The following is a 10441-nucleotide window of genomic DNA, read 5'->3' on the forward strand; positions in this document are numbered from 1 at the left end:
TTAAGGACGCCACAGCATCCTGTTGGACATAGTAGGGGGAGGATGAGAGAGACAAAGCTGGGGGTGGGGGAAAAGAGGGAGAAGAAGGACAGGGGAAAGAGGGAAAAGGGGGCAGGGAGGAGGGGGAAGGAAGAAAGAGAGGGGAAAGGGAGAAAGGGAAGTGAGAAAGAGGGAGGGAGGAAGAGAAAGGGACAGAGGAAGGAAGGCAGGGCTGCAAGCAGAGAAGGAGGGAAGGAGAGAGGGAGAGAAGAAAGGAGGCAGGCAGTGAGGCAGGCAAGGAGGGAGAGAGCAATGTCAGGGCCAGTGTTGAAGAGCTGGAGGAGTCAGGGATGCTCTGGCAGGGCTGGTCCAGGGGTTCAGGGAGCTTAAAGGACCAAGAGGGCTGGGGGTGTTGGCTCTTGAGAAGGGGTGGGTCAGCAAAGACAGCAGGAGCAGCTTGGGCTGTGCCCCTGGGCTGGGCTCCCTGCTAGTGCCCTGAATGCTGGCTCTGCAGGAGGCCAGGGTTCTGGAGCCTAGTGGGGGTGGAGCTTCAGGTCTTGGAGAAGCAGCAAGACCTTTGCTGAGAAACCGGGGTCTGTGATGAGAGCCTCAGACCTTGCACTGGCAGCACACGGGGGCACAGCAGCTGGAGCAGCAGGGTTTGCAACAGCTGGACTGGCAGCAGCAGGGTTTACAACAACTGGACTGGCAGCAGCAGGGCTTGCAACAGCAGGACTCACAGCAGCAGGGCTTGCAACAGCTGGACTGGCAGCAGCAGGGTTTACAACAACTGGACTGGCAGCAGCAGGGCTTGCAACAGCAGGACTCACAGCAACAAGGTTTACAACAGCAGGACTCACAGCAGCAGGGTTTACAACAGCAGGACTCACAGCAGCAGGGTTTGCAACAGCAGGACTCACAGCAGCAGGGTTTGCAACAGCAGGATGGGCAGCAGCAGGGTTTGCAACAGCAGGACTCACAGCAGCAGGGTTTGCAACAGCTGGACTGACAGCAGCAGGGTTTACAACAGCTGGACTGACAGCAGCAGGGTTTACAACAGCTGGATTTGCAGCCCCCACAAGAACCACAGCCCCCCTTGCAGCCCCCACAGGAGCCACAGCCCCCCTTGCAGCCCCCACAGGAGCCACAGCCCCCCTTGCAGGCCCCGCAGGAGCCACAGCCCCCCTTGCAGCCCCCACAGGAGCCACAGCCTCCCTTGCAGCCCCCGCAGGAGCCACAGCCCCCCTTGCAGCTCCCGCAGGAGCCACAGCCCCCTTTGCAGCCCCCGCAGGAGCCACAGCTGGAGCAGGAGCAGGAGCAGGCTGGCACACAGCAGCTCATGGTTGTGGTGGTGGAGGGTGGAGGAGGTGAGAGGAGCAGGTGGAGAGAGAAGTGAGTGGTGTGGGGCCTCCTGGCCTGGCCTTTATGTCCCTGTGGGGTCAGGTGTGGACTGGGCACGAGGTCACTTCCTGGTCTGGGGCACATGGTCACTTCCTGGTCCTGTGTGGGCTTTCCCTGGGAAGTTGTGTGTCATTGCAAAGTAACAAGCATGGATGAGTCATGTGGCACACTTCTTGAGACACACTTCCTGGGACAAACCTTGCAGGACAAATGAAGCAGGACACTTGGCGAGCGGGGCTGGGCTCTGTCCCTGCTGCCCGCCGCACTCACCCCTCCATGTCTGCGCTGTTCCAGGAGGTCTTGAACAACAGCAGGCTCTCCACGGGCTCCCTGGTCTTGGGGTTTCATGTAGTCAGAGTTCTGGGCCTGCTCTTGACGCTAGATCCTGTCTGAGAGAGAAAGTTCTGGAGCAGTCACTCTCCCCTATGCCGGTGGTCTGGGACCCTGTGGCCTGGGCTCTGGGGCTCCTTCCCCTGAGCTTCCTTGGCGACTTTCTTGCTGTGCCGTCCTGCTTCATTCTCCAGCATCTGGCCAGCCTGGGGCTCTTTGCTCTGGTTAGTTTTTTCAAGATTTGTCACTCGGGTTTATTCTTTCAAAGAGTGCTGCTTCATCCATTGCTCTGCACAGTTATTTCATTTTTCACTCATCAGCTCTGATGCTTTGCAAAAATAATTCTTGTTACTTTAAAGGGGATGCCAGAGGGGTTATAGTTGCATAGGTCAGGTAGAGTTCATTTCCTTTTGGACAGTGTCACCCCTGCCCTCAGTCTGTCCTAGATTTTCCCTCTGCCCCTGCCCACAAGTTCTAGAATCCATTTTCCACGTTGTGTCCAGTGAGGAACACGGCTGCATTTGTCCACCCTTTGCTCGGTTCTGATCTTCATTGTCTCTCTCCTTCCGCTGACTTGGGGCTGGGCTTGCTCTTCCTTCTCTTCAGACATGGATGGGCATGCTTAGCTCTGATCTTTCATGTAGGTTCCCATCGCTACAAACCTTCCTTCTTCCCCTCGTTTCATTGCTGTGGAATTGCAAACACTGAAAAGTGTCATCTTTACTTCCATTAGATTCTAGGAAGCCTTTTGTTCCCCTCTCCTCCTTCTTCAATGAACGGTCTATTGGGTGAGTGTGTTTTCTCTCTGTGATGTCTTCTTATCTTCTTCTACTATTATACAGGTGGCTGTAAGGAAATAGTCAGTTATTTTCTTTTCTACTTGTGGGAAGACATGGGCTGAAGTGTGATCTATTTGGAGTCATTCCATGGTTGGCTTAGAAGAGGGAGCATGCTGCGGCTCCACGCGGACTAGACCGCAGACATCTGCTGAGGCCTTCAGCCTAAAGCTGACTTGCCTTCTGTAAGGTGTATTCAGTAGGTAGTTTCACTAGGTGGCGCATGAAGAGAACACCACTCGGTATTCAGACAGGAAAAGAAGTGTATTTACCGCCCTGCTGCCCCCGCGGTGCATGGTGGAGAGGCATGGCCAAAAGGGGAGACTCACCCCAGGCCAGGATTTATCTGGGCCAGGGATGGGAAGAGGTGTGGCCAGGTGGAGGAAAGGTCTGGCCACACTGGATCTGGATCTGACCTCAGGGCCTAGGACCCTCCTATGGTCAGATGGGAGCCAGGACCACCAGCAGCCCAGGATGTGATCTAGCAGGAGGGGCAGTGACTGCTTCCAGGTGTGCCGGTTCCCTAGGTAACACAGACACTGGGGGGAGACTTAGCCAGGAGGTGGGGAGGTCTCTGCACAGGGCCAGCTTGCCCCAGGGCAGACACGACACCTTTGTTAGATTTTTGGAGGGGTGTCGGGATCATCTCTGGGTAGAGTGGGGTATTGAAATCTCCTACTTTTGAAAAAAAATCAAGGATTGATTGATTTTCCCCCCACCAATACAATGGGAAAAGTCACACAAAGAAAAGATTTCTTGCTCCCCATGAAGTATCATTGCATCTAGACCCTCTGTTATTTTATGCCCTGCAGTGATTTTATCTTGTGCAGCATTTAATGCTGTGGGTCTCAGAGGATCACTCCTTTTATGCATGTATCCTGGCTTCTATCTCTTGGGGTGGATTCTCCTTGGAGTCTACATTGGGAGATATGAGCACCAGTACTCCAGTTACCATCTAGCTTCTCTTCACTGGGCATGTGATCTTCCATGCTTTGTCTTAGCCTGTGAGTGTCTTTGCCAATGACCTGAGTTTCTTTCCCAGTGACATGAGTTTCTTTCCACTTAAACTTCACCACCACCACCTGCTCATCCTGCTCCTCCTCCTCCTCCTCCTCCTCCTGCTCCTCCTCCTCCTCCTCCTTTTTTATCTTTACCCATATCAGCCAAGTGTGTGCCTTTTAATTGGAGAGTTGAGACCATTTTCCTTTGGGTCATTGTGGTCTGTCATTAGCTGATGGTCATCATTCAGTGTGTCTTTTTGTGCTTATTCTGCATAGTTTTATTTTTATATCCTCCTTATTTGTTTTGGGAGTTGGCTGATTTTCATTTTGTATTTCAAGTCTTTTATTGTTATTGTAAGGGTGATATATAGGGGGTTACAATTACATAAGTCAGAAAATGAGTACATTTCTTTGTTTTTAACAGTGTCTCATCTTTCCTCATTTTCTCTGTTTTTCCCTCCTGAACCCCTCCCCCACAAGTTGTATAGTTTGTTTTCAAAGTGTCTAGTGAAATATCACGGCAGCGTTTGTTCACCCTTTGTCCCTCCATTTCTGTACCTCCCTTACCCTCCCCCAACCTGATAAACTTACATACAAGACATCAGGTACAGAAATCTAAAACAGGACAAAGGAGAAAAACATAGCAAAATAACCAAACCCTCTTGTTTCCATTTCTTGGAGTTCATTTCAGTAAGTGGCATTTTATATGATCAGATGCACATAGCTATTGGGCCTTTGTGATCCTCTCCTGAGAATATCTGTCTTTGTTCTCATTGTGTGAGTGTTTAGAGTCCTGTATAATTCACCATGTAGTTGGCTGGCTTTCTGAGTTGAACATGCTCCATTCTTTCCCAGTTCTTGTTTGTTCATCCATTCCTCTCGGTATCTGTCCTTTCCTCTCATTATCCATCTTTCCCTCTTGATATCCATCCATCCTTCCCATTATACATCCATCCCTCTTGTTATCCATCTGTCCTTCTTGTTAGACATCCATTCCTCTCGTTAGCCATCCATCCCTCTCATGATCTATTTGTCCCTCTCATTATCCATCCATGCCTCCCCAGCTTTCCCATCATCTCCAGCTTGCTTCCTCATCTCTGTATGGCATTTCTTTCTTTCTTTCATTTTCTTTTCTTTTCTTTTCTTTTTTTTTTTTTGTGTGTGTGTGTCTGGTCCTGGGTCCTGAACTCTGTGCCTGGGCACTGTCCCTCAGCTCTAGAGCTCAAGGCTAGCACTCTACCACTTGAACCACAGCGCCCCTTCCTGCTTTTTCCTTTTTGCTTATGTGGTGGTGAGGAATGGAACCCAGGGCCTCATGCATGCAAGGCAAGCACTCTACCACTGAGCCATCTTCCCAGGCCCTGGGATTTCTTTAGTAGATATTTTGATGCCAGCTTTTGGTCCCAAATTGTTTTTGCTTAGTTTTATCTCTCCATCAATGTTAAGGGATACTTTTGCTGGATATAGTAATCTTGGTTGGCATTTCTTTTCTTTTCTCTGTCTTTTTTTATTGTGAAAATACAGTACAGAGGGGTCACAATTACATGGGAAAGATAATGAGTACATTTCTTATCAAGCATTGTATCCTCCTCCTTTGTTTGCCCTTCCCATCCCTTACCATCTTCCCCCGCCCCCCTACGCAGTCGTCCCTACCCCCCCCACACCAAAGTTTTCAAGTTCGTTTTCGACATAACAACCTGTATATCTCATTGTTGCAATGGGTCCACCTGTATCCCTATTTAAACGATTTGTTTTTCCCCTTCCCCTCCACAAATTATACCAACATCAAATGCAGTGCAAGCAGGGGTTATACTATGCGGGAGGGACATACAAAGCAACAGAGAAATAATCTTATAAATGTGTTAGAAACAATCACATGAAAGAAGATAAAACATTTGAATACATATCTTAGGGTTCATTTCCCTAACATCACCTTATCTGACCTTTTCTACTTGACTCAGACATATACTAGATATTGCAAATAAGGGAAACCATGGGACCTATGTTTCTTTGGGCCTGGCTTACTTCACTTAATATAATTTTTTCCAAGCCTTTCCATTTCCTAACAAATGGGGCAATGTCATTCTTTCTGATGGAAACATAGAATTCCATTGTGTATGTATACCACATTTTCTTGATCCATTCATCTACTGAGGGGCATCTGGGTTGGTTCCATATCTTAGCTATAGTGTATAATGCTGCAATAAACATAGTCATGCTGGTAGCTTTAGTGTGACCTTGTTTGTAAACATTCAGGTAAATGCCCCAAAGTGGGATTGCTGGGTCATAGGGGAGCTCTATATGGAGTCTTTTGAGGAACCTCCATACTGCTTTCCAAAGTGTTTGAACAAGTTTACTCTCCCACCAACAATGCAGTAAGGTTCCCTTTTCTCCACATCCCCTCCAGCATCTGTTGTTATTAGAGCTCTTGATTTTAGCCATTCTAACTGGAGTGAGGTCGTATCTCAATGTTGTTTTGATTTGAATTTCTTTTATGGCTAGGGAGGTTGAGCATTTCTTCATGTGTCTATTGGCCAACCTTCTTTCCTCTTTAGAGCAGTTTCTCTTTAAGTCTTTAGCCCACTTATTTGTTGGGCAGTTGTTTCTTTGAAGATTTGTTGTTGGGGGATTTAATTTTTTGAGTTCAAGGTATATTTTAGATATGAGACCATTGTCCGTTGTATGGCTAGTGAAGATCTTCTCCCAATCCGTGGGCTTTCTATTGATCTTGCTAGCTATGTCCTTTGCCATGCAGAAGCTCTGCAATTTCATGCAATCCCATTTGTCCAACCTTTCTTTGATTTGTTGTGTTTCTGGGTCTCTATTAAGAAAGTTTCAGTCTGTGCCAACAAGACCTAGGGTTTCCCCTATTCCATCCTGTAATGTTTTCAGAGTGTCTGCTTTGACTCTGAGGTCTTTGATCCATTTGGAGTTGATTCTGGTGCAGGGTGATATATAAGGATCTGGCTTTAGTTTTCTACAAGTAGTTAACCAATTTTGCCAGCACCATTTACTGAAGAGGCTGTCTTTCTTCCATTCTTTTTTTTTTTTTTTTTTTAGCTCCCTTATCAAAGATTAGATGGCTATAGGTCTGTAGGTTCATTTCTGGGTTTTCAATTCTATCCCATTGGTTCTGAGGTCTGTTCTTGTGCCAGTACCAAGCTGCTTTGATTACTATGGCTTTATAGTAGAGTTTGAGATTTGGTATTGATATTCCTCCAGCAGTGTTCTTTCTGTTGAGGATCGTTTTTGCTATTCGGGGTCTTTTATTGTTCCATATGTAGTTTTGGATTGCCTCTTCTATTTCCTTTTAGAATGAGGTTGGAATTTTGATAGGTATCGCATTGAATTGGTAGATAGCCTTGGGAAGTATTGCCATTTTCACGATGTTGATCTTTCCAATCCAGGAGCATGGGAGTTTTTGCCACTTTCTAAGTTCTGTTTTGATTTCCTTTTTGAAGTTTTTAAAGTTTTCATCATAGAGGTCCTTCACTTGTTTGATTAAGTTAATTCCTAGGTATTTTATTTTTTGTGGGGCTATTACAAATGGAGTTGCTTTCCTAATTTCAGCCACACTTTTCTCATTGTTGGCATACAGAAAAGCCATTGATTTTTGAGGGTTAATTTTATACCCTGCTACTTTGCCAAAGCTTTGAATCAGCTTGAGTAATTTGGGAGTGGAGTCTATGGGATTCTTTAAATACAAGATTTGGTTGGCAGTTCTTCATTTTCAGGACTTGAACATATCATTCTACCTTTTCCTGGACGCTAGGGTTCCTCTTGATATAGATCTGATGAATTTGCCTTTGTGAATCACAAGGCCTCCCCACCACCTCTCTGATATCCATCCTTGGCTCTGTTCTCTACATTTTAACTGTGATGCAAGATGGAAGTTCTTCTCTGATCAAGTCTAGTATCTGCTGCTCTAGACACCTCCTGGGTGTCCATATCTTCCCTAGGTTTGGGGAGTTTCCTGCTGCAATGTCACTGTAGACGTTCTGTGGTTTTTGTAGTTTTTGTTTGCATCTCAGTTCCCTCTAGTCCACACAATTTCCCTTCTGTATTTCTCATCTCAGCTGCTGAATTTCTTGTCATTTCAAATTAGCTTTCTAACTCCATCCACTTATTTGAATCCTCTTTGAGGACTTTGACCATTTCTAAACTAGACTTTTGAGTTCTTTCTGTGGCATTTTAGCTCCTGTGATGCCTTGGGTTTTGTCACTAGGGGAGGTAAACATTCAAAGGCTCCGTAGAGGGTACAAATGAACACAGGATATAAGTGCTTTCCTTGCGTTTTGGGGTTTCTGCCTTATGATCTGTGCTCCCTTTGTGGGGAGCCATTTGCAGTCCCTGGATGGTGGGCACTGGGAGAGCTGATGGGTCTGCACACCAGCCAGGGCTGCAGAGATGTGTGCACACACAGAGCAGGGAGCAGGATGCCGGGAGCGACAGGGCGAGGTGGTGGGTTCCTGCAGGATGCTTTCAGGGCTGCAGCGATCACAAAGGGTCCCTACAGGTGGGAGACAGTGACTTAAGGCTCTCGCAGGGCCATGCTCCCCCTCCCCCCCCAGCTCTTCACCTTGGAGCTCAGAGTTACCTAGAGAGGAATTCCTTTCAATTACTGGGTGGCCTCTCCTGGCAGTCCTGCATTTACCTAGCCATTTATAGCCTCCTACTTATTACAGTGTGCAGGTCTTAAAAGACCACAGCAAGGGCTGGGAGGTTGGCTCAGTGGTAGAGCACATGCTTGCCTCACATGTATGAGGCCCTGGGTTCAATTCCTCACCCCACATAAGCAACAAAAAGCCAGATGTGGTGCTGTGGCTCTAGTGGTGGAGCACTCGCCTTGAGCTGAAGAGCGGAGGGACAGCGCCCAGGCCCAGAGTTCAAGCCCCGCGACCAACAAAAAACAAAACTAAAACCAACCAAACCAACACTAAACAAAGACCCACAGCCAGCAGGCCTGCCTCCACTGTCCATGGTCGTCTGTTTGTGCCATGGATCTTTCTGGGGTTTTAATAGCACGTCATTTCATGAGAACTACAGATGAGTCTCAGCCCCTCTGCTGTGTTGAGTGCTTTGTCCATGAGTGTGTTCCGTGCCCTTGTTGACAGAGATGTTCTTGGGTTTGCCTCTCTGCATGGTGTGGTTGGCAGCACGCAGGTCTCTGTTTTGTGAAGTTTGTGCTCCGTGTCCATGATTAATGGGGCATTTGCCAGCACTCGCCGCCATCATGGAGCTCCATGTGTGCGTGGGCCCCGCAGCCTGAGATTTGCTAAGACACACTTCCTAGTCCCATGTCCCTGCATGCAGGCACCCATGAACCGAGGGAGCTGCTGCCGGTGGGTGGTCTTCCTAGAACCCTGCCAGGCTTCCTCCCACAGGAGCCTCTGCCCTCCTCAGCCCCAGGCTCACAAGGCTCGGCCTCCTCTCAGGAAGGCCTGGGCTTGGGCAGGGGCGCAGGCAGCTTGGCCCAGGCAGCACGCCCACCTTTCCTACCTGGCCACCCATGCCCTGGACCCCGAGGCTCCACCTCGTCCTGCCAGGGACCACCGTCCCTGGACAAATGAAGAACCAAAGAACTGGACTTTATTTGTCAGATTGAAGCTCATATAATATAAATGAATGAATGAATGAATGAATGAATGAATGAATAAAGCTAGCCACAAGAATTAGACCATGCTTTGGAAAGCTTTTTATTTAAGGACGCCACAGCATCCTGTTGGACATAGTAGGGGGAGGATGAGAGAGACAAAGCTGGGGGTGGGGGAAAAGAGGGAGAAGAAGGACAGGGGAAAGAGGGAAAAGGGGGCAGGGAGGAGGGGGAAGGAAGAAAGAGAGGGGAAAGGGAGAAAGGAAGTGAGAAAGAGGGAGGGAGGAAGAGAAAGGGACAGAGGAAGGAAGGCAGGGCTGCAAGCAGAGAAGGAGGGAAGGAGAGAGGGAGAGAAGGAAGGAGGCAGGCAGTGAGGCAGGCAAGGAGGGAGAGAGCAATGTCAGGGCCAGTGTTGAAGAGCTGGAGGAGTCAGGGATGCTCTGGCAGGGCTGGTCCAGGGGTTCAGGGAGCTTAAAGGACCAAGAGGACTGGGGGTGTTGGCTCTTGAGAAGGGGTGGGTCAGCAAAGACAGCAGGAGCAGCTTGGGCTGTGCCCCTGGGCTGGGCTCCCTGCTAGTGCCCTGAATGCTGGCTCTGCAGGAGGCCAGGGTTCTGGAGCCTAGTGGGGGTGGAGCTTCAGGTCTGGGAGAAGCAGCAAGACCTTTGCTGAGAAACCGGGGTCTGTGATGAGAGCCTCAGACCTTGCACTGGCAGCACACGGGGGCACAGCAGCTGGAGCAGCAGGGTTTGCAACAGCTGGACTGGCAGCAGCAGGGCTTGCAACAGCTGGACTGGCAGCAGCAGGGCTTGCAACAGCAGGACTCACAGCAGCAGGGCTTGCAACAGCTGGACTGGCAGCAGCAGGGTTTACAACAACTGGACTGGCAGCAGCAGGGCTTGCAACAGCAGGACTCACAGCAACAAGGTTTACAACAGCAGGAATCACAGCAGCAGGGTTTGCAACAGCAGGATGGGCAGCAGCAGGGTTTGCAACAGCAGGATGGGCAGCAGCAGGGTTTGCAACAGCAGGACTCACAGCAGCAGGGTTTGCAACAGCTGGACTGACAGCAGCAGGGTTTGCAACAGCTGGACTGACAGCAGCAGGGTTTACAACAGCTGGATTTGCAGCCCCCACAAGAACCACAGCCCCCCTTGCAGCCCCCACTGGAGCCACAGCCCCCCTTGCAGCCCCCACAGGAGCCACAGCCCCCCTTGCAGCCCCCGCAGGAGCCACAGCCCCCCTTGCAGCCCCCACAGGAGCCACAGCCTCCCTTGCAGCCCCCGCAGGAGCCACAGCCCCCC

At 49.5% G+C, this 10441-nt stretch overlaps 1 pseudogene; it reads left to right on the forward strand.

Moving 5' to 3' along the window:
• The first annotated feature begins 988 nt into the window (after nt 1–988).
• On the forward strand, nt 989–10204 carry LOC138818636 (zinc finger protein 853-like; annotated as a pseudogene).
• The last annotated feature ends 237 nt before the right edge of the window (nt 10205–10441 follow it).

Source organism: Dipodomys merriami, unplaced genomic scaffold (assembly GCF_024711535.1).
Source record: "Dipodomys merriami isolate MVZ:Mamm:240054 unplaced genomic scaffold, mDipMer1.0.p SCAF_78, whole genome shotgun sequence".
Lineage (NCBI taxonomy): Eukaryota > Metazoa > Chordata > Mammalia > Rodentia > Heteromyidae > Dipodomys > Dipodomys merriami.